The sequence below is a fragment of the Pleurodeles waltl genome, chromosome 6, assembly GCF_031143425.1.
Source record: "Pleurodeles waltl isolate 20211129_DDA chromosome 6, aPleWal1.hap1.20221129, whole genome shotgun sequence".
NCBI classification, from domain to species: Eukaryota; Metazoa; Chordata; class Amphibia; order Caudata; family Salamandridae; genus Pleurodeles; species Pleurodeles waltl.
The window spans coordinates 432,346,744-432,370,979 of NC_090445.1; the positions used below are offsets into that span (position 1 = coordinate 432,346,744).

Sequence of the window (24,236 nt, forward strand, 5' to 3'; positions counted from 1 at the left end):
TTTACATCAGCCATGCTGCCTCCTGAATTGAGATTTCCAAGAGACCACTGCCCCACTCACATTTTGGGCAGCTTTTTCCCCTAAGAGGTACCATACAGTTCTCAATATTTCTCTTAGTACACTACTTCTGCCATCGGCCATTAAACCAAACACTGTAAGTCTTCTTCTGAAAACATTCCATGGACCTTGAAGAACTAGGTAACTACAGGCCCATTTCCTTGCTCCTGCAGCTTCTAAGATCTTAAACCTGGAAGTGGCAGCTGCTTAACCCTGTAATCTGCTGAGTAGCATACTGTAATGGGTTCTTTGTCTCCAGGTGGGAGAGATATTGGAATGACTCTATAGGCTCAGGACTTAGTGGATAATTATTTTATTGATAGGAATTTAAGGTTGTCCTCTTTGATTCTTATGTTTCAGGTTGGCTTTCTATGATATTCATCCGGGTTCTTTTCTCTCTTGTAGGTTTCAGGGTCGAGGTTCCCTTGCAGCCCGTTCCCTGGTAGAAGGAGGCCTCAATCTTTCTCTTGTGGCGGCAGCCCAGGTTTTACCCAAAACTAAAAGAAGAACAGGACAACAGGTAAGTGTAGAGGTAAGGCAGGGGTTTTACTAGGGTTAATAGGGCTGGTGGGAGGAGAGGACGGTGTAGGGTTGTGGTGGGGTAACTTCGCTCAGTAGTGCATAGCACCTTCCCGTGAACCTTTCTGGTTTATTTTCCCCTCTTTGTCTTTGTTCCCTTTTTCTAAGAGAGATTCCCCTCACAGTGAGGTTAGTGGTATGATCAGCAGATTTCCCCTTCTTTGCAGGACCTCCCCTCCTTACTTCCCGTATCTCCCTCCCTCGGCTTTCCTCCCCGTGGCCAAGTCCCAGAAAACCAAGGCTAGGTACGATCGTACCTGTGAGTACCACGCCCCTCCTGGGACGTGGCTGGCCCCTTCGTGGTATCCTGGTTTCCCCTCTGTAGTTGCGGGAGGCGCTCCGAGACTTTCTCTTTGCTCCAGATTCTCTCCACTCGCGTTGCGTTCTTACTCAGCTCTTTCTGGGTTCGGCGTGCCTTTCTCCGCGGTCCGTGTTTGCAGGGTTCCTTCCTGCTTCCTGGAATGCGGGTCCTCTCGTCCGTTCTCTATTTCAGGGAATAACGAGACGCCTTCTGCGTGTGACGTCATCCCTTCGGGACTCCCAGGAGTGCCCTGGGGGTATGGTGTTACGGGCTCTGTTGGAGCGAGAGCAGCTGCGGCGACAGACGCCCGATTACACATACCATCCATCCTTAAGCACTATCAGGCCAGAATTAGATTTAGGCTTGGAACAGAGACTGTTCAATGACTGTCCTAGTCAAGCCACAGTTAGTGGCAGACTGAGACTGTATTAGTCCTGTTGGACTATTGGCAGCACTTGACACTGCAGACCCAATTATCTTAACGAATTCACTTTACGAAGGCAATTTTGGGAAACTGATCTATGTTTATTTACATTCTTTCTAGCGGTTACAAAACAAACCATTTCTACACCACCTTTGACTTTCCAAATGAAACTCCACGTGTGGGGCGTGCCAGTGTTCCCTAATACCGCCAGTCCCTTTAAAGTTTGCCCTGAACTTTTAGATAGGCCCATCCATTTCTTGTCTTCCATTACTACATGTCGCTGATTCAGCTGGAACAAGACCTAAGGCTAGCCGGAGCTACATTTGAAGTCCAAAAGAATAGCGATTGTAATCATTAGTGGAACTGACAAACAATGAAGCACAAGGATCCAAAAAACCTTTTCATTTGCTCAAGATGACAAGGAATCTAATGATCTGATAAAGGCACTTCCTTGGGACCCCAGAAAACCTCTCCATGTTTTTATCAGTTTATAATCCCTGCCTCACAAAATCTTTGTGATTACAGCTCTAGTGGGATCCAGATTTGACTACGGGAACGCCCTCCATCTGTGGCACCTAAAAGGATCACTTACCCCCACACAGGCATTTAAAATGCTGTAATTCTTCTTGCCACTGACATTGGAAGATTTGTCTCTGCTGTTTCTATCTGCTGCACACTGTAGTGGCCCCCACAATGCTTTGTCCAGGGTGACCTTTGGGACTTTGTGCATTTTACACAAATCACATCCAGGAACATATCCAGTCGCTTCAAATTCAGGAAAGCAAGGCCTCACGTTCATCCTTATTTTTTTACAAGAGCTATGAAACACTCTGGTGTGTGCACACTTAACAATTAAAATATTATCTAACACCAAAAACACCCTCTAAATCATAGACAGTTATGGCACCTGCCTCCTGGTATTCCTACACCTTTTGGCAGCCTTCAACAGCTTGGGTCCATTGTTCCCTCTGGGGACACACTCTGCATGCTTAAGCAATGTCATGACAGATTTTAACTAGACATGCCCCTTTATGGTCATCTCAGAATATGTTTGGATGTGATTATCGAAATTCTGTCTCTCTTTGTACAGAAAGAGTGTCCCAGAGCATCATTCTTGCCTCTATCATTTTATACGTGGGGCCTCCAGGGGCCCTATTGTCCAAATAAAACATGCCTTGCTTCATTACTTCTTGAGATCTTGCCAGGATCCGACATATTGCATAAATTATTGCTTACATACAATTTAATTGTCACTGTTCACAGATTAGATTAAGTTGAATCTAATGAAGACTGTGAAATCTTATCAACAGCAACATATGTCAGCCAATGGGCACCTCAACTACATGTAGCATGTGGCTTTTGCCTCACCACCATGCCCTTTGGGTTCTACTTTGGGTCATGAATCGTCTTTAAAGAGTACGTAAAAAAGAAACCAACACAGCCTGGCACCAGTCAGACCTCTTATGTATGATCAATCCCTACCACACAAATCATACATTCTGCATTACAGCTCAAACTCCCGTTAATTTTCACATTTATGTGGGCGATGAACTGCTTATGGGCCTCTCACTTTCCACTGTCACCCCACTCAAGATGCGTTTGCTACTACACAGATCATATGTGTTGGCCCCTCTCCCTCGAGCACACACATTTAACAGATACTGCATAATCTACAAGGCTAGCCAATCCCAGAAACCAGTCTGTCTGCTCCGTAAATGATCATCTTTGATAGACATCACACCCCCCACAGCACACATCTGAGGGTAATGCGGACTGCTAAAGTAAGGAAAGAAAAGATAGACCTCTTGTTTCCCAAACCCTGTGGAAAAACCTTGCCCTCCAGATAAGATTAGCCCACTCATGCATGAAAGAGCTGGAGACCACCGCAATTTCTCTCTTCGTCCCCCACGCCTTGCGCTCCCCAGACTAACTCTTCGTCTTCACTGCGGGCTGTTCGCCATCTTAGCCTTATTTCTGATTACCCACACTCTTGATGTTCTCTTTTGGTTATGTAGGATGTGCTTCCTCTCTTTTATATATACTTCCATTATTGACATTCAACACTCCACTTCTCAGCACATGTAGGTTAGCCCTGTGTAATACACTCCGTTAACTTCCAGGGTTATGACTGCTTTATATGATTTTCATTTATTTTGTTATATCTATGGAAGTGACAGCAAATCAAATTAAACCAGAAACACAAAAACGAAAATAGAGAATAAAAATGAAAATTGCCTGCATAGAAGCATGTAGCGAAATCAGTCAGGAGCGATATCAGTCATTAGGAAAGGGACAGTAAGAGGTTTTGGAAATAATCTTCCCCACTGGTAACCTGTGCAAGAACCGTGCAAGAACAGCCAAATGGAGTCATAGTTTTTGTTCTAATAGCACGAGTGTGGTGGCACTCTGAACCAGCTGTGGTCTTTCCAGCTAGTATGTGGCTAGTACTGTTGCTGAACATTTGTGTGATCTAGTTAACAGGTAAAAGGGTCTCTCACAATAACCTCATCACGTTCTTTAGCTACTCCTGGAAGTGCACAACAGAATACAACTTTTGAATCTGAGAGAAGATGGATTGGACGATGGCTCTGATCAGCACATTCATGCTCAGAACTCGCTCCCCAGTGGCACTAAGATTTCTAGAGAAGGAGGCTTAATGCCAATGCTTAACTTGAGCCAGTGGTTTCCAGTGCTGGGCACCGGCACTTATTTTTGAGGGCCGGCACTTATGTTTCTGTTTCAAGCATTTACTGCGAGCAAAAGACACATATGGGAAAGAAGCAAAGAAGAAGGAAGAGAAAAACGAAAAAGCCTTTCAAAGTGAGAAAGGAGAAATCTACAAGAGTGGGCTGAAAGAGCAGGAAGTGGCTGTAAATGGATTAAAGAGCCTTGAAATGGTTTCAGGATTACGCTGCCTCAGTATTCCGTGCTCGCAGATTTAATTGCAGCAGCCGCGTTTTTCAGAGGAGAGCTTTGGGCAAGGCCGGTTTTTATTTACAAATTAAGCACTGCTTAATGCTTGAGTAAAGACTGGACTTCCAGGCAGTAGGGTGAAGAAGCTGGCATGGGCAGAGCAGCAGAGCCTTAGCTACATTGAGTTTGAGGACTCTAGAGTGCACTCGGTCAGCCACTGCTTCCAGTAGCTATAGTAAATAAATCCCATTGGCAACTCATATGCAGAAAGATGTGAGTATTGTGATTGCAGAAGTGAAAGTGAAGCCCTCAGAAACTGAGCAGCATCATTGCGGGTTGTATGAATGTGGTAATTAACTACAGTGTAAGGAGGAACTCCATGCTTTACAGGGACCAGAGATGAAAGAAAATTTCCACACTTTATCTGCAGTACCCTTTGCCCGAGGAAAGGTTTACAGCAGGCTTAAACTACCTCAGTTAGAACTGATAATACAGCCACACATAGGTCAAACAGGAGAAATAATCTGAAGCATCAGACGGGTGCAGAAGAGTATGTCCTATAATCCATAGTCCCAATAACCTCCAATAGCACCACAGGAGCATTTCAATCGATGCCTGTAGAATATACTAAACTGTTAGTGATCCAGTTGGTCTTAGTCCTCAATCTTTACAAAGCAGTTATGGAGGAGCAGAGACTGAGACCTGATAAAGAGGAGCCCAGAACATAAACTGAAGGAGGATGAAGCCACTATGGGTTGGATTCCAGCTGAATGGTGCCTGAGGAGAACAGGTGAGAACTGGTAGGGGGCCACTTACGCCCACAAGCGACCATGGAGAAGTGTGGCACAATGGTTAGAGTGGCAGACCCTGATGCAGAGATCTGGCCTGGGACCAGGGTTCAATTCCCATCTTGGGCTCAATTCCCTTGGACCAGATAATTCTTGCCTTGGTGCCAATTCTAATTAATGGGCCCCAGTCTGTAACTCTGGGCAATAGCTTGCTTAATCTCCACAACGGCCCTCACAGCGCTTGGATGCCTGGCTTTACCCTGGGGCTATCCAGGAGTGGGTGCCCCACAGGGAAAAGCCAGGAGGGTATGCGTACAACGCCTTGAGACCCTAACGGGTGAGTACTGCGCTATACAAGTGCAAAGTTTACAGTTTACGCTATTGAGCATAGCCTGGTTGTAACTCCCACCACAGGCTGCAGAAGCTGCCAGACTGGATGAGGTGGCATTCCCCAGTGGAGCCCTGCAAGTGGATCAAGTACAAAGAGAACAACTTGTCTATCCAAGGGGTTAGGGTTATAAAACCAAATACCAAAACATTCCCCGCAGGGCCCTAATACAACCAATTAATCAATGTAAATTTGTCTAAAGCCAGATTACTTTGTCCCTCATTCCGAGTTTGGCTGGCGGTGGCGCCGCCAGGCAAATGGGAACCGCCACTTGGCCGCTCCGCGGTCAAAAGACCGCGGAGGCCATTCTGGCTTTCCCGCTGGGCCGGCGGGTGCCTGCCAAAGAAGCACCCGCCGGCCCAGCGGGAAAGGCCCTGCAACAATGAAGCCGGCTCCGAATGCAATGCAGACAGTGAAAATCTTTCTGGGGCCCTGTTAGGGGGCCACTGCCCATGCCACTGGCATGGGCAGTGCAGGGGCCCCCAGGGGCCCCACGACACCCGTTCCCGCCATCCTGGTTCTGGCGGTGAAAACCGCCAGAAACAGGCTGGCGGGAAGGGGGTTGGAATCCCCATGGCGGCGCTGCAAGTAGCGCCGCCATGGAGGATTCTCCCAGCCGGGGGTAATCCGGCGGGAAACCGCCGGACCCGGCTGGGCGACCACGGCTGGAATACAAAAGGAAGCACCGCCAGCCTGTTGGCGGTGCTTCCGTGGTCAGAATGACCCCCTTTGTCTTGAAAAAAGCTTATCTTTTTATAATACTTATGTGGAGTAATTTATGTCGTATAAATGTATTTCAATTATTAAAATAATATTTTTCTACAGGTTCGCTACTCTCATTAGCTTCCTTTGCTCATAAGAGTGTGTGTTTGTATTACTAATTGAAAGAGTGAGAAGTGTGTGAGATTGGTAGGTTTATTAGTGAACTAAGGGGAATCTTCCGGGATTTGGTAGTGCAGGGGGAACCTGCGGCCTGGAAGCAGGGCTGGGGAAAAGCCAGAGTTGAGGAAAGGTGCAAATATGTTACATGGCAACGTACGTGCATGTAAACCCCCCACATCAGCGAGGAACAGAACATTTGTGGGAGTTACATGGCGTCCCCAATGCAGGTAGTTGCCAGGCGAGCCATGGCCACAAGCCTGCTTGATTCGGGAAATTGTGAGGGAGCAGAGAGAAACATCTGGACTTTATCAGGACCGCGATATCAAGGATTTAGAACTACCAGCAAGATAAAGAAAACACAGCTACATCTAGCATCCACGTTGAGACTCAGTAAAAGTACTCTGAACCCGTCTAAAGAAAGATAGAAGCTGGCCCCACCACAAAGAGATGTAATGCCGCAGCTTGCCCAGAAAGGAAACATCGAAATATTATATTTATGGCTCTATAATTCACCTATTTTAGACATGTCTCCAGTTACAGAATCCAGGACAGAATCCAAGAGTCGAATACATGAAGAGAAGAGGCTACGGAGCAGAGGGTGGGGGACTGTTTTACCCCCACATATATTTAACACGTTTTTCTTGGACAGGCGTTCGATTTGGTTTGGTTTGTTAACCAAAACCGAGACGGGGCAGCTGCTGGAATCACTAGACCTTCTGAAACGAAAGTAAAATAACAATAAAACAGTGTGGCCCTTAAAAAGAAGACAAGACGCCCCTGGTACTCCCTTGGAGGGATGGGCAGGTGCATAAGAAAGATCTGATAACAAATATTAAACATGTGAATGCATGACAGTCATCCTCTCCAGCCCTCTTTTGCACCACAGGGTTCTCATACGGGCACTAGGAAGAGTTCATTCAATTTTGAAAAGTGAAAGGCGCTGGAAGGCGTTAGTGGGACCCATCTGACTACTGTGTGCAGCGAGGGTGGGCCGCAGAGCCTTTGGCCGAACGCTCCGCAGCAAAGGCACGGTACTGTGGGGGTAGGATGTACATCTGTAAGGTACAACACACAGGTAAGTCAGTGTACTTTAGTTCAGATCATTAGCAGCACAATCACGCCTCCGCCCTCTTTCACAGCCACCAACCACCCCCTGTGGAACCTCCGTCCCCAACCTTCTCGTCTGCTTTGTCTCCTGCAGTACTCTGGCGCTCAGTCTCACGCAGGACATAACACAGCTTCTCCTTTTACAAATACATCAAATGACATGCATGAGTTGCTATCTAAAATTGTAACAAATAATAACTTCGTAACTATGGACCACAGTTGTGTATTTTACAATGTCAATACATCCAAATGCTGTATAGCATAATATTCTACTACAGTAACACAGTACTAAGAAAGAGTAGTGTGTATGTTCGGCAATGGAAAGACTTCAATTTGTTTGACAATCTCACAGATCTTCCACTCCTTGTCTTCTTACCGTCACTCAAAACCTTCTCACCACTCCTTACACTCACACCCTCACTCACTATTATATCACAAATTTCTCCATCAACATTGTGCTAATTACTTGTACTTGCATTACCACTTGCCTGTTGCGCCTCGGTCCCTTCCACTCGGAAATCAAACAGGCAATATCCTCTCCCCACACAACTCCTTTTGTCAAGTACGACATCACCAGCGTTGCATTTGGACAGCCTGCTGAAATGCCAGACCTTTCCATTACTTAATCCGACTGCACTGGTATATATCACAATCACTTTTAATGGGTTAGTGAATTTGTTCCTGCCCTTAGAGACCACTCTTGGTATCTTGACCTTTACCATTTCTCCCACCCTGAGTTCCACCCTGGTTGCTCCATGCTTCTGATCATAATATCTCTTATAAACCTGTTGCGTGTTTCTGATAGTAGAAGTGACTACTTCTAGAGACCACTCTCTGAATCTATGTTTCGACATCCAACAAAGATTGTCTCTGACGTATGGCTATCGCCCTCTCAAAATTTTAAATGGGGGAAAAAGCAGTTACCGTATGTGTAGTGTAACAAGTCCACAGAAATTTAGCCAGTTTCAATTGCCATGAGACACCCTTTCTAATAGAAATGTGAATGTTCCCCATGACAACTCTATAAAAACACTCAACACATCCATTCCCAGGTGGGTGGTATAACGATGTGAAATTGTGCTTCACTCCTTTCCTATCCAAAAATTCCTTTACTTCCTTAGAGGTAAATTGTGGTCCATTATCTATGATCGATCTCTTTGGCAAACCTTCCCTGACAAACACATCATCCAAAAAATGCACAACAGACATGGCATCTACTTTAATTGTAACTTTAATCTCAGGCCACTTTGAAAATGTGTCAATCAAAACCATAATAAACTTGTTATTATCCTGAATTTTCAATAGGACCTAAAATGTCCATGAAAATAGTTACCCATTGATTGTTCGCTATTTGCATAGAGCACAAAGAAGGTCTCAACGTGACCTGTGTTTTATTGGCTTTTGCACAATCAACACACACTTGCACACACTTCTCAACATCCATATCCCATAACAGGCCGCCAATATGTTTCTTTAGTGTGTACAATACCTACGTTTCTCTCATGGCTAATGTCTAGAATTCTCTTGCTTAAAGTGGCAGGCAGACTAATACGGAAACCACGCAACATATGCCCAGCCTCATTCACAGACAGCTCATCTCTGATTTCCCAAAAACATTTGAAATCCTGGTGAAGATTCTCCTTCTTATCCCATGAGGTTGTTATTTTGTTCTTGACTTCACATAAAACAATATCCGTGTTGCAAGCAATTCCCCAATCTTCTGAAATAATGGCTTTTGGCCATGAAACCTCTGCTACAGATCGTTAGTAGAGTTTACTGGAGACTTGCTTAGAAAATCAGCTACATGACTTTTGATCCCTAGTAGATACTCAACATTGTAACTACAATTCACTAACCCTACTGACATTTTTTTCAATTCGTGGTGTTGCTTTTGACAACCCACTCATGTTAAGGAGTTTGATTAATGGTTTCTAAACTGTTCTGAGTGTGAACATAGTGCCCAAACAAACTGCCGGAAGTAAATAACTCCCATACACATGCTAAAACCTCTTTTTCAATTACAGAAAACTTTTTTTTGAGTTGTTGAGTGACATGGAAGCGCAAGTTATAGTTGCTTCTTTACTATTATCTTTGACTTGGGACAACACAGCACCTAGACCCTTACTACTAGCTTCAGTAGTGATAACAATTTTGAGACTAGGGTCGAAACAACTCAAAGGCATCGCTTTACATATGTTAGATTTGATTGTGTCAACATCAGATTGTAGATCACTATTCCACATGAAACTGGCATTTTTCTTCAAAAGTTGTCTGACTGTACGCTCTAAATTTTGCAGAAAGTACTTAAAGAGTCAGACAACGTTTGAAGAAAATGGCAGAAGCCCGCACCAAAAAGAGGCATAAGGGGCCGGCCAACTAACAGTGCCAAGGCCTGGTAACAGTATTTTTGTAAGGGGAAAAGGGACAATGGGGCCGAAGAGACACCCCCACCCCCTCAGGTTGCAAGAAAGGATGAGGGGCAGTGGTGCCTAAGCCAGCAGTGTGGTGCAAAACAGTCAGCCAATAGAAGGCTAAGCGTGATTCAAAAGGTGACCTCAGGGCATCATGCCAGTATTAATAGGGGGCAAATGCGGTGCCCAGCCTCTATTTGGCTGGGACGTGTTGCTGGACTTCACGATTGAGAAAACTGCATGATGAGACAAGTTACCTGCTGCTGGAGAGATTAAAGGAATCATCAGGTGAAGGTGTGGCGGCCAGTGTCTTCAGAGAAGCCTTGGGATGCAAATGTGGTGGAGGAGAGGACTGACAGCAGAGGACCGCTTCTCCAGTAGTGACGCAACTCTGCACAGCGAGAGAAGCAGCCAGAGAGCACCACCTGAAGGTAAGACCACTGGAGGACCGCTACACCAGTAGGGTTTCGACTCCAGGCAGCGCGAGGATCAGCTGGAGGATCGCTGAATATGCAAGCACCTCCCAGCAGACTCCTTTAATTGGAAAGGAGCCCAAAACCTTTGGTGATGGCCTCATTTCTGCACCAGGGGAGAGGCATTGCACAACAAGGTGAGCCACAGTGGGGAAAACCAGCCCAAGTACGCAGCTCTTCATCCAGAGGCAGCCATTGAGCCCACGCGCCTGTCCAAATTGCCATATTTGTTTTGTTGGATGGCACCATTTTCTCTGCAGCTGGAGCGCATGCTTTCAGTGCTACCTACCTTTGTTACTGTCCCCGGGGCAGGTGAGAGCTTGGTGCTGTGACTGCACCAGGGCACATTATTAAAAAGTTTGTCCAAACTAAGTTTTAAGTGGGGAGCGGCCCTAGACAAGAGCTGACAATAAGTAAAGAATCCTTCAACCGGTTCAGGGTGGCTTTGGGGAAACTACTGACTCGCATTTGAAAGAGGGGTTTGCCCGAAATGATAAACTAAGTGAGGCGCGGTTGGAATTAAAGTAAACAAAGGCGAGAAGCGGCTACTGGACACAGTATAATTGTCTCATACCATAATTGCTGGACATACCATCCCCCTAGGACATCGGTAGAGCTTGATTGCAGGTGAACATTGACTACATATCGAATAACACACATCTCTGCATTCCATGGGCAGGGACTAGCTCCACAAGAGTTACGCAACTGAGAAGTCCAATTTACGGGGGGGGACAGTCCTGAAGAGGGTGACGTGACCGAGGCCGAAGTAGGAAGCAGAAAATCCAGAGACGGCTGGGGACAGCCCTAAAGGGGTGACCCAGCCCATGCTGAAGGGCAAGGGTGGCGGAGATAGCTAAAGGCAGCCTTTGAAATGGGTGACGCGACGAGGCTGTGGCACGAAGTGCAGAATAATCAGCATGGACAGCCACCAGTCAGCGACACAACCTGTCTGGAAAGATGGCAGAACCAAGCAACATGCTACAGCAAAAGGACATCAAAGAAATAGTAAGGGAGCAAGACAAGCAGCTACCATGCATAACAAAGAATGGCTGCTAGCTCAAATAAGAGGTGGACTAAGTGGCCGAAGCAGCCTGGAAGAGTCCAGTGACAGCAGCAAAAGCAAAGAGACCGACAAGGGCCAACAGGAAGAAAGCAAGGAGATAAAGGAGCTGAAAAAGCATCATCAAATTGCCAGCAGGGATGATAAGAGGGCTGCAAAAAGGAAAGGAGACTGTTGTGATGTAAACTTGATGAAGTTCTAGATTGTTAGGCGTGGAGAATTCCGAGGGTGCCAGTTGACTCTGGGACCTTGGAGGAGACCGACGCCAGGTTGTGTGTTTCTGATTAAACTTATCAAAGTCATCTCCATGAATGCGGACATTCCTTCATAACATATTTGGCAACAAGCGTTTGAGGAGACTGAGGTGCGGTGTCACCCTCAAACACAACCTGGTGTTCGACGAAGTACTCCCGGTGGCCCAATAAAGAGATGCAGCTCCAGGCATTGCAAAGATTGCGGAGAGAACACGTGTGGAACGTGTGTGGTGCATTACTTGGGATTTTGGGTGCCGAGTAGGGCACTGTATTGGCCTCTTTGCGCACCCGGTGTTGATCGGCGGTGGAGCATCGCATGCTCATTGTAGGTGGAGTCTCGTGAGGGGTGAATTCCTGGCACGCTGCTTCTCGAGCACACCAGCGAACTGAAGTGCTTGCGCACACTGGTAAACTCTCGCGCGTGCGCTTGTGTTGCCGTGTGCGTCAAGGAAACTCAACTGGAACGCAGATCGGAGTAAAAGTAGCCGATACAGATACAGGAAGTGTAGAAAAACTAGACCGACAACCTGATTTAGTGTGGGAGGACTAGAGTGGGGGACATTTTCTGTGTAGGCACTTCGTTTTATTTGAGAACTTTAAAGTAAAATAATTTTCAAAAAAAGAGTCTTTATGACTAGTGTCACCATTAAGTGTGACCTGCATACCATTTTGACTTTGGCTACAATTTTTGCCAAATACATTTGTTGAGTGTCACTAATATTATGGCGTTGCAAGGAAATACTATTACACCACCATATTGTTTGTCACAGGCGGGACAACCTGATATCTGTTGTGAGGTTTGGGTAGAGATTTTGGAAAATTACATAATTCCTCTTGATGGTCAAAACGTTTCACCAGACAGAAAAAAAGCACTTTTACTAAGTGCCCTAGGTAATGAAGGTCAAAGTGTTTTCAAATATTTACCTGTGGCGTTGGGACCGAACAGTCAACCCATGGGCGATGTCTACAAGAAGGCAACTAAAAGATTGGAAAACAGATTTGCAAAAGAAGTGAATTTAGTGATGGCCAGATACAAATTTTATACACAACCTCAAGCCGAACATGAATCTCAACGATGCATGAGAGAACTGAACAAGAGAGATAAAATTAGTGATGTATCCCTGGCCACATTCATCCATGCATGCATACATTCATTCACACACACATCCACACACACTGACATACATACATGCACACATGCATGCACACAACACAACATGCACACACTCACACATCCATACATGCACACATGGACAACACGCATCTCACACCCGCATACACGCACGCACAGATATACACACCTCCCCACACACACAACACCCCCCTCCTCTGTCGCAGCACCCGACTTACCTGTTTGGAGGGGGTCCTCCGGCAGGAGACGGTGCGCTGCTGCCAGTAGCAGCGTCCACCAGCAGAACACCGCCAGGCCGTATCATATGTCATGATACGGTCTGCGGTGGTCTACTGGCGTGGCTCTGCTGCTGGCAGCAGCACCACCTTACCGCCACCATGGCCGCAGCCGGATTTCTGCCATCCTTCTGGTGGAATTCCAGCTATGGTCATAACTTGGCAGATGGCTAGTAGCCGCGGCGACGGTCTTTTGGCGGCCGTCGCCGCGGCGGTAGGTGGTATATACCGCCAATGTTGTAATGAGGGCCAAAGTACTTATGGTGAATAGTAATCTCAAGTTAGGGAATGTTAAGTGTGCGAATACTGCTGTCATGGGCCAAAAATGACAACGGGAGGATGTCTAGACTCACAGCTACCTTTATAGTGTGTGGTGAGAATGCAACTTATGGTTGATTCTGGATCCATGTATAGAATCATCCTGGAACGTCTCTTCAATACGCATTGGGAAGGTTTTAAACTTAAGCCCAAAGACATCAACCTGGGACGTTATCAGGGTGAATCTATTGACATTTTGGGATATGTGGAGGGCGATAGACAGTATGGTTCTAGGATTAAGAGGGGCAAAGTCTATGTGTCAGTCGAAGGATCCCCAATTTTGGGGTCGATGCACCAATTTGACTTAAACATCACATTGAATCCCAGAGCTTCTAAACAAGTGATGGTGGTGGAAGAGATTTCCCTGGAAGATGTGCTGTTGGGTGTGAAGAATGTTTTTAATGAGAAACTAGGATGTTTGAAGGGTTACGTTCACAAAGTCAAGGTGAGAGAGGAAGCTCTCTCGGTACAACACAAATTGAGGAGAGTGCTGCTGTCTGTAAGAGATGGGTTGAAAGAATTGTTGAAAGATATGTTGGATGAGGGGGTTATTGAACCTGTGGAAGTCTCGCAGTGGATCTCGCCAATAGTTATCACCCAGAAATCTAATGAACGTCTGAGGTTCTGTGTGGACTTGCGATCTGTGAACCAAAATATTGTGATCAACATGTTTCCGCCTCCCAACATCAGCAAATTATTAACCTTAGTGAAGGATAGGAGGTACTTTTCTAAACTTGATCTGAGAAGTGCATACCGCCAGATTAGGCTGCACGAGGACTCCAAACCACTCACAGCCTTTATAAATTCAGAGGGGACCTTTCAGTTTAAGCGCATGCCTTTTGGACTAGCATTGACTGCTAGTGTTTTTTAACAAGTGATGGCAGAAGTTCTGGAGGGGATAAATGATGTGATTTATTTTCAAGATGACATTCTAGTCATGGGAAAAACTAGAGAAGAACAGAATATTGCTTCAAGATTAGTGTTGAGAAAAGTGGAGGAGTTTGGGCTGACACTAAATCAGGAGAAATGTGTATTCTTGACAGAACAAATAGAATATTTAGGGTACACTGTTTCTATGGGAGCTGTGAAACCTAAACAATCATTGTTGGATGCCATAAGCAAAGCACCTGCCCAAAGAGATAGGGATCAATTAAGATAATTTTTGGGGTTGGTGGAATATTACGCTAAGTTTGTAGTGAAATTTGCAGAGAAGACGGAAGAATTAAAGAAAATGTTACGCAAAGGTAGTAGATTTTTGTGGGAAACGGAACAACAGGTCTGTTTTGAGAACATAAAGAGAGAGAGATATGTGAGGCGGGGATTTTATTTGTGTTCGACAAAGATCTGAAATCTGTACTCACGGTGGATGCTAGCACGTCTGGCATTGGGGTGGTGTTTTCGCAATTTCACGGTAAGGATGAAAGAACTGTGGTGTTTGCATCTCGTATGTTGACGACTGCTGAGAAAAACTGTTTGGTTATTGAACAAGAAGCCTTAGCTTGGGGTGCTGAATATTTTCATATATATATATGGGGGGGCTACCTTTTATCATTAGGACTGATCATAAACTGCTAGTGAGGATTTTAGCTCCAGGAGGGGCAGGCAAAGGTTTAGCCAGGCTGGCCAGGTTAGCAGCCAGACTTCAAGAATATACATATTTGGTTGAATTCCTACAGGGGTGGAAGAATGTTCAGGCCGATTATTGTCCAGGTTGTCGTTAGACTGGGAAACAGTTGATGATTTAGGAGTGAGGGAGACTGAGAAAGAAGGTGCAGTGGCATCTTTACAAGATGCAGTACACAGTGGTGCCGGATCCTTCACAGAGGTACAGTGAAAAGAGGAGATGGAGAAGGATGTGGTCATGAAAGATGTAGTCAAAATGATACGGTGTGGTGAAGCAAGAGAAAGTACTCTTGCGTTGTTGGTGAGGCCAAATCTGAAAGTGCTCGATGAGTTATCTATATGTGGTGAAAGTGTGATGATGAAGGGGGATCGTTTTATTCCTCCTGTAGGGTTGAGATTCCAGATATTTCAGTTAGCACATGAAGGGCATCTAGGGCAAGGTTTAACCATTACTAGAGTAAGATAAGAATTTTGGTAGCCGTGCATGGATAATCAGGTCAAGGAATAGGTGGAAAGATGCAGTATGTGCAAAGAAAGTGAGAAGAGGTTATTAATGGACAAAAGTGTTAAAGGCCATTTAGAAGATCTGGGTAAGCCATGGCACACCGTTTGTCTGGATTTTATTGGGCCTTTGAGGGAGTTACCCAGCAACATGAAGTATGCGGTGGTTGTAGTGGATGTACATTCTAAGTGGTTGATTGTGGAATTCTAGAAAGATATCACTACAGAAACTACAATTGAGATTTTGGAAAAGATTTTCAAAGGAGAAGGGGTGCCAATGGTTCTTATCACTGACAATGGCACACAATTGACTTTGCACTAAATGGTGAGGTTGTGAAGGGATGGGGTGTTAGACACTCTTCACCTCATTGTATAATCCCTGGGGAAATGGGTTAGCTGAGAGAGCTATTAGGTTGGTAAAAGGTACTATTCAATTAGCTCTTGCCAATCGTTGCGATGTCAGTGTAACTATCTCTGATATGGGATGGGCGTATCGCACCACACCCCATAGTGTTACTCAGACAATTCCTTCTGTGTCTATGCGGGGGCGGTTGCCAGGTACAAGGTTAGTTCCAGCTTGTTTGAAAGAAGGGTGGTGGGACGATGTTGGATTTCACACCAGCATTAAATCTTCTAAAGAGCATGGTGTTGAGGCCAAGCAACGAGTGGAAGTAGGGGACTGGGTCAAAGTGAAGTCAGGTAGAATTCAGGGAGGCTTGTCCAAGTTCAGAGGACCTTTTCGGGTTCAGCGAGTAGGCACATTCTTTGTAATCTTGGATAATGGTGAGAGATGGAACTTTAGGAATGTGGCATTGTATCAAAAGAATGGGGACTATATGGAGAGGGTTGATGAAGAATGTTCAGGCTGATGTTTATGAGAGATGATGAAGTGATCAAAAGGAATAGAGCGAGTGCTTTACACAATACTGATGTTTGTGGGAATGAAGTAGAAGGGATGAGTATGTCTGACTGGAATGACTCATGCATTGGGGAAAAGAGTATATAAGCCACCATCTTATTTGAGGGACTTTGTGAGACAGTAAATAGCAAGGTATCAAGGTTTTATTTTTGCATAACCTATTCATGAAATATACATTCTTACATATGTAGAGAAGTTGTTATATCATTAGTGAACAGTGGAGGATGTGTTGTGATGTAAACTTAATGAAGTTCTAGACTGTTAGGCACAGAGCATTCCGAGGGTGCCAGTTGACTCTGGGCCCTCGGAGGAGACAGACGGCAGGTTGTGTGTTTCCGATTAAACTTATCAAAGACATCTCCATGAATGTAGACGTTCCTTCATAACAGAGACAGAGACAAACCAAGGGCTCCCAAGGAGGCAGCAGCCGGCACCAGCAAGAAGGCGAGATCCTCAGACGGTGAGCAGATAAGCGCAATTGTGCAAGCTTGTTTGAAATCTTTTGCACTATTGCTGTTCACCAACAAGGAGGGTGGATGCGCTGGGGGTGACAAGGCAGAGGCAGGTGATACGTGTGCAGCCATGCAGGCCATGGGCAGAGCAAGCGCTAGCAAAGAAGCTCCATCTACAAGCACCACACAGCCAATACCCACTGAGGCGTGGGGTAACAAATCAGCGGATAGAGTCCAAGGCCAGGATTGAGGTGGCCTTGTGCCGGAGGTTTATAGGAGGGGCACTTTGTGTCACCCATATATAGTGACAAGGGTCACAGGCCTAGCAAGCCTGATACCGTTGGCAATAAAGGAGCACATCTGGTCAAAATAATTTATAGATATCTTCACACTCCTAGAAATCCAAATAGAGGGGCTAGATCTCGCCACGTACAACAAAAAGGGATGGTGCACTGACTCCTCCAGAGGGTCCCTGGGTTCTGCCATCTTGAATCAAAGGTTGGTAGGGACCTCTGGGAGCATCTGAGTGGCCAGGCAGGTGATGTCAGAGCCCCCTCCTGATAGGTGGTCACCTGGCTAGGTGACCAATCCCCCTTTCAGGACTATTTAGGGTCTCTCTCTTGGCTGGGCCCTCAGATTCGGCTTGCAAGATTCCAGCAGGACTCCTCTGCAACCTCTACTCTGACATGTAGCCACTGGAACTGCGGCTGGACCCTCCAGGAACCGACAGTTTGCATCAGTGAAGAAGACACTTGCAACATTGTTTCCACGGCTCCTTCCAGCTTCTGCCACATTTCTCAGGCTGTTCATCCTCTGAGGGCGGCAAGTCTACAGTCTGCATGAGAAGGAAGAAGGAATATCTCATGGAGTGAAGGAATCACTCCCATGCATCCGCAGGCACCTACTGGAATGACGACCAGCTGCATGGATCTCCTCTCATCCTGAGCTGCATAGATCCTGCATCAAGGGTGGTGGTCCGGAGTAGTCCTCTTGGTCCTCTCTGCCAGCTGTCCAACTTTGGTGGAGGTAAGCCCTTGCCTTCCCACGCAGGATAGTAACCCCATGCACTGTATCTCTTGCAGCTGCCAAGGCTTGTTTGCATCTCCTCCAAGGGATCTTCAGGCTGCAAGTAGCTCCAGCCCCCAGCACTCCTCCCTGTGATGCACAGCCTGGTTATCCTGCGGCGTTGGACCCTTCTCTAGTTTTGCTGCGTGGTTTCTTTTGCAACTCCTGTGTCCCCATTCTGTGGGACTCCTGTGGGTGCTGCCTTTGCTCCTGTGAGCTCTCTGTGAGGTACTGAGGATCCCCTCTGACTCTCCCTCCTGGTTTGAGTCCTCCTGGGCTTTGCTGGTCCCCGGCAGCACCACTTTCAGACAACTGCAACATTTGCGTTTGCCAAGGCTTGTTGGTGAAATTCCTGTACAGACACCTGACTGCAATCCTCCTTCCAGCATAGGACATCATCTGCATCCCTCAGGAACTCTTCTCCATCTCCCAGGCTGCAGTGCTGACCTTCTTCTCATCACCGTCGACCAACTCCTGCAACTACAGCTGGGTGGATAGTATCTCCTACTCCCCCTGGACTCCACTGTGACTCTTGGACTTGGTCCCCTCTCTTGACAGGTCTTGCTCTCCAGGAATCTGCAGCTGGTTCCTTGCAGTCTTGTCTGGGTGTCTTCTTTTCTTCTTTTCCTTCCTTTTGCGTGGTTTGGGGAAATTCCACAGATTTACTCCTGCTTTCTTGGCCGCTGGGGGGCTTACTGTACTACTTACCTCTCTAGTACTCCCACCTCCCCTCTGCACATTCCACTTACCTAGGTGGGGGTCCTGTGTTCCCTTCCCATTTTTTTATCATATGGATTAGGGTTACTATTGGTTATTTGCAACTGCACTGTTTTCTAACATTTTCTATGTCTATTCTTGTTTACTACTGTATATCAGTAGTATATTACTTACCTACTATTAGAGGGTTGCCCTTCTAGTATTTTGTGGTATTGTGTGACCAAAAATAAAGTACCTTTATTTTTGTACAACTGAGTGTTTTCTTTCATGTGAGTAAGTGCTGTGTGACTACAGTGGTTTTGCATGAGCTTTACATGTCTCCTAGATAAGCCTTGACTGCTCATCTACAGCTACTTCTAGAGAGCCCTGGCTTCTAGACACTGCCTACACTTCACTAATAGGGCATACCTGGACCTGGTATAAGGTGTAAGTACCGTAGGTACCTACCACAAACCAAGCCAGCTTTCTAAAACTACACTCCAAAGGATAAAAACTTCTAAATGTTCCCAGGGTCAGCAAGGCAAGAAGAGGCGGTCACTCCTTTTCCTGCTTAACCACCAAACTATGGAACTCTTTGCCTACAACTCTCCGCTTCGCTCCTTCTGAATCAATCTTTCCAAAACATTTTCAGACATACTTGTTGACAATTAGGCACCAGCATCGGTTGTGATTCAATATTTTAGGGCACCTTAAAGCCGCCATCGCTGGGACGCCTCTTTGGATGCAGCCATTACAAACCCAGATTGCATATATTGTATTGTATGCTTGCAACTGACATTTGCAGGTGTAGCCACTTTGATTTCTACAGGTACTGTGTTGATGTGAAAGCTTTTGAGCTGCAAGGTGTGATACCTTTCTGGAACACTTCACCCAAACAACCAGTTGCCAGTGGGAGGATGAATGTTTATTTTGTGACACCCACGGAAGTTAGCTTGCACTCTTAAATAAATGTCAAAGGGTGTCTTTCAATCCGTACTCACCTACTCTTGCTAACTTGCCCCTATGTCCGTAACTCTCACTGGGTGCCTTTCAACTCGTGCTCACCCAACCAGAGTATCTTCCATATCTTCCATATCTTGCAATAAGTGTCCCAGGGTAATTTGTGCTCACCCACGCAAAGTATCTTGCACGCTGGGAAAAAGTGCTACAGGGTCTCTTTCAACTCATGCTCGCCCATCTTGCACACTAGCAACAATGCTAAAGGGCCCCTTTCAACCTGTGCTCACCCATTCAAGATATCTTGCACACTTGTAATAAATGCTGCAGGGTCTCTCTCAGCCTAGAAACAATCTAAACAGTATCTCTTGTAAAAGGCAACAGGATCTCTATAAACCCTCACGCAACCCAACATTCAGACTATGGTGGTCATTACAACCCTGGCGGTCGGTGCTAAAGCGGTGGTAAAACCGGCAACAGACCGGCGGGATAAAAAAATGGAATCACGACCGTGGCGGAAACCGCCAACAAAGACAGCCACTTTAACACTCCGACCGCCACAGCGGTACAGACAAACAGCGCGGCGGTCACCGCCAACAGATAGGCGGGAGTCAAAGTACCGCCCACAGTATCACAACAGTCCAATCCGCCACCTTTTCCGGGGCGGATTCACCGCTGATAAAAACACGGCGGAAACAGGCATTTCGAAGGGAAAACGCTCACCTCTACACACCCCACGAGGAACGAGGACACCATGGACCCGGAACTCCAAATCCTCCCAGCCATAGTCTTCCTGCTCCTCTACCAGGAGCACATACGCCGGCGCAGAAGACAACGGTGAGTACTGCACCTACGACACAGGGAAGGGGGGAGGGAAAAAACAGTGACACACACACGCAACACCCCCACCCCCACCCTCACCCACTACAACACACACACTAATATATATCTATACATCACAGTTACACCCCCAGACCCCCTGGAAGAATGCAAAGACAAAAGGAAATTACTGTAACCATTGAAATATATTGAAATACAGCAATCAAAAATATATACACACTAAAAACTATTATATACACCAAATTCAGAAGTCCAGGCATTGTACCAGGCATTGTCCGTGGACCACTGGGCCCAAAAAACATGGGCAAAGCCCACACCTGATACCTGACCAAAACGGAGAGAACACTGCAGGGGCATCAGATCGCAAAACTACAGGCACCTCAGGGGGAAGGGAAGGGGGGGCACCTCAGCCGGATGAGTGCACCACGCCAGATTCACGAGGGGGCTCCATGCCCACTGTTCCATCCTGGGGAGTGCACAGTCACAGTCTCTCAAGTCTCTACAGTGGGTGGGTTTCCCACTGTTCCATCCTGGGGAGTGCAAAGCCACAGTCTCTCAAGTCTCTACAGTGGGTGGGTTTCCCACTGTTCCATCCTGGGGAATGCAAAGCCACAGTCTCTCAAGTCTCTACAGTGTGTGGGTTTCCCACTGTTCCATCCTGGGGAGTGCAAAGCCAGAGTCTCTCAAGTCTCTACAGTGGATGGGTTTCCCACTGTTCCATCCTGTGGGGGGGCAAAGCCTCAGTCTCACAAGCCTCTACAGTGGGTGGGTTGTCCACTGTTCCATCCTGGGGAGTGCAAAGCCACAGTCTCTCAAGTCTCTACAGTGGGTGGGTTTCCCACTGTTCCATCCTGGGGAGTGCAAAGCCACAGTCTCTCAAGGCTCTACAGTGGGTGGGTTGCCCACTGTTCCATCCTGGGGAGTGCAAAGCCACAGTCTCTCAAGTGGATAACAGTCTCCACTGGTTCTGGGGGGGGCCTGGTGCCCAGAGTGCATCGTGCAGCCCTGTCCGACACAGATGCAGCACTGCCCCAGCCGCTCATGGGCCAGCGGTGCGTGAGATGGCGGTCCCCTGTTCAGCGGTGCTTGAGATGGCGGTCCCCTGTTCAGCGGTGCTTGGGATAGCCGTGCCCTGTTCAGCGGTGCTTGAGATGGCGGTCCCCTGTTCAGCGGTGCTTGGGATAGCCGTGCCCTGTTCAGCGGTGCTTGAGATGGCGGTCTCCTGTTCAGCGGTGCTTGAGATGGCGGTCCCCTGTTCAGCGGTGCTTGGGATAGCCGTGCCCTGTTCAGCGGTGCTTGAGTTGGCGGTCCCCTGTTCAGCGGTGCTTGGGATAGCCGTGCCCTGTTCAGCGGTGCTTGAGATGGCGGTCCCCTGTTCAGCGGTGCTTGGGATAGCCGTGCCCTGTTCAGCGGTGCTTGGGATAGCCGTGCCCTGTTCAGCGGTGCTTGAGATGGCGGTCCCCTGTTCAGCGGTGCTTGGGATAGCCGTGCCCTGTTCAGCGGTGCTTGGGATAGCCGTGCCCTGTTCAGCGGTGCTTGAGATGGCGGTCCTCTGTTCAGCGGTGCTTGGGATAGCCGTGCCCTGTTCAGCGGTGCTTGGGATAGCCGTGCCCTGTTCAGCGGTGGTTGAGATGGCGGTCCCCTGTTCAACGGTGTTTGAGATGGCGGTCCCCTGTTCAGCTGTGCTAGGGATAGCCGTGCCCTGTTCAGTGGTGCTGGCCATGCCAGGGTGCTCATGTGCCATCTGGCTTGGGCCTGGCGGGGGCCCTCCTGGCCACCTGTCCTGTGGGTGTCGGGCCCTCCTGGGCAGCTGTGCTGGGGCTTTTGGTGGCCTCCTGGCCAGCTGGGATGGGGCTTGCGGGGCCCTCCTGGCCAGCTGGGCTGATGGCGGTGTTGTCGGGCGTGCTGCCCTTCCCAGCCTTTCCTGCTCTCCTGTGGCCCTTCCCCACCTTGGCCGGTGTCCCAGCTGCCTCGACACTCCTGCCGGGACCCCTGGTAGGGCTTTTTGTCCCTGGTGTCTTGACCCTCTGCCGCCGTGCACTGTAAATTTTTGGATGTTTCTGAGGGGGGGAGAGGGGGGATGGCTGTGCTGTGGCTCCGTACCAGACTGGCTTCCCTGGTGGGCGGTGCACTCCAGTGTCCATGTACGACATGCACCACCGGGCCCGGTGATGTAGTGGCTGAGGTGCTAGCTCTGGGCCTATGACATGGACGGGGTGGGGGAGTTGAGGGAAAGAGGTTAAGTTTGGACAGGAAAAAATATTTGGGAGCAGTGGGACGGGTAGGTGTAGTGGGTATGGGAGTGGAGGAAGAGGTTGTGTTGTAGGAGGTGTAAGTGGGGTGGCTTTGGGTGCAGGTGCCTGGGCTGTAGGCTGTTGTGAGGTGGATGGCTGTTGGGTGGGTGGCTGCCTGCGTTTGTGTATCTTGGGAGGGGGTGGCACAGACACACTGGGAGAGGACACAGGGGACGTGTAAATGGCAGTGGGGGTGGTAAGTGCACGTGTGCGGGGTGTTCTGGTGTGTGTGCTGCTGAGGGACGTAGTGGCTGGAGATGCTGTGCATGCAGGTGTGAGTGGAGACAACAATGGCAGGGAGGAGGGAGACGTGGAGGAGGGGGACACAGTGGAGGCAGTGGATGTTGGTATGTCTGTATGTGGATGTTGCTTGTGTGACTGCCTGTGGGATGTGTGGTGCTTATGTCTGCGTGAGCTGCCCTTGGGTGTTGAGGTGTGTGCAGGATGGTCTGATGGTGTGCTTGGGATAGGCAGAGGTACAGGGGATTGGGTCTGGGTGGAGGAAGTTGGAGGGGGGAGGCTAGACACAGGGACAATGGCTGCCATCAGTGCTGAGGCCAGAGATTGCAGGGTTCGATGAAGGGCAGCCTGACCAGAATGAATGCCCTCCAGGTATGCATTAGTTTGGTGCACTTCTCTTTCTACACCCTGGATGGCATTCAAAATGGTAGACTGCCCAACAGTGAGGGACCTGAGGAGGTCAATGGCCTCCTCACTGAGGGCAGCAGGGGTGACTGGGGCATGGCCTGAGGTGCCTGGGGCGAAGGAGATGCCCACCTTCCTGGGTGAGCGGGCACGGGGCAAACGCTGAGGGGCTGCTGGGAGGGCGGTGCTGGTGCGGGGGGTGGCGGCTGTACCTGTTGTTGCGGGGGCAGAGATGTTGCCGCCACCACAAGGGAGCTCCCATCGGAGGACGAGTCCGATCCACTAATGTCCGCTCGTGCCCCCGCCGTGGAGCTCCCCTCACCCTCCGTCCCACTGGCGATTTCAGTCGGTAGTGTGGCCCTCCATGGCCATGTGGGATGCAGCTCCCTCGTGCTCCGGTGCCACTGCTCCTCCGCCTGATGATGCTAATGCACACATGAACAGAACACCACAAAAAGGGGGGGGGGAACAGAAGAAAGACATGTTGAGTGCATGCATTCCCGCTACCATTGGCGGACAGCACAGACACAGAAGCCCCCCGCGCACTTGGGGTCCACTTTGCTATCCCTGGGACATGGCCTACAAGGCTATGGACGACATCTGCACACATAGGTGACACAGGGCCATGAATAGCTGTACTTGGCACTCTACAGAGGTGGGGAGTGGGGGCACAGGGCCGTGCCTTACAGGGGGGCCTCGCCTACGGGACTCGCCCTGGCCTAGGGATACCCACAGCCCTCCTCCCACACCAAGACACCTCCACAGCGCGCAAAGTTAGCAGAATGTGAGAGTACTCACCCCCTTGTGTCTGCTGTTCTGCCCTCACGTGCCCATCCAACTCGGGGTAGGCCACCGCGAGGATCCGGAACATCAGGGGGGTCA

General features: G+C 48.2%; 1 long non-coding RNA gene across 1 annotated transcript; it reads right to left on the reverse strand.

The window, feature by feature from the left end:
* Positions 1–353: 353 nt before the first annotated feature.
* LOC138299849 (uncharacterized) lies at positions 354–1,121 on the reverse strand. Its single transcript, XR_011204840.1, has 2 exons — positions 894–1,121; positions 354–554 (listed from the first exon to the last, which is right to left on the reverse strand). It is a non-coding gene; the product is annotated as an uncharacterized lncRNA (long non-coding RNA).
* Between the last annotated feature and the right edge of the window lie 23,115 nt (positions 1,122–24,236).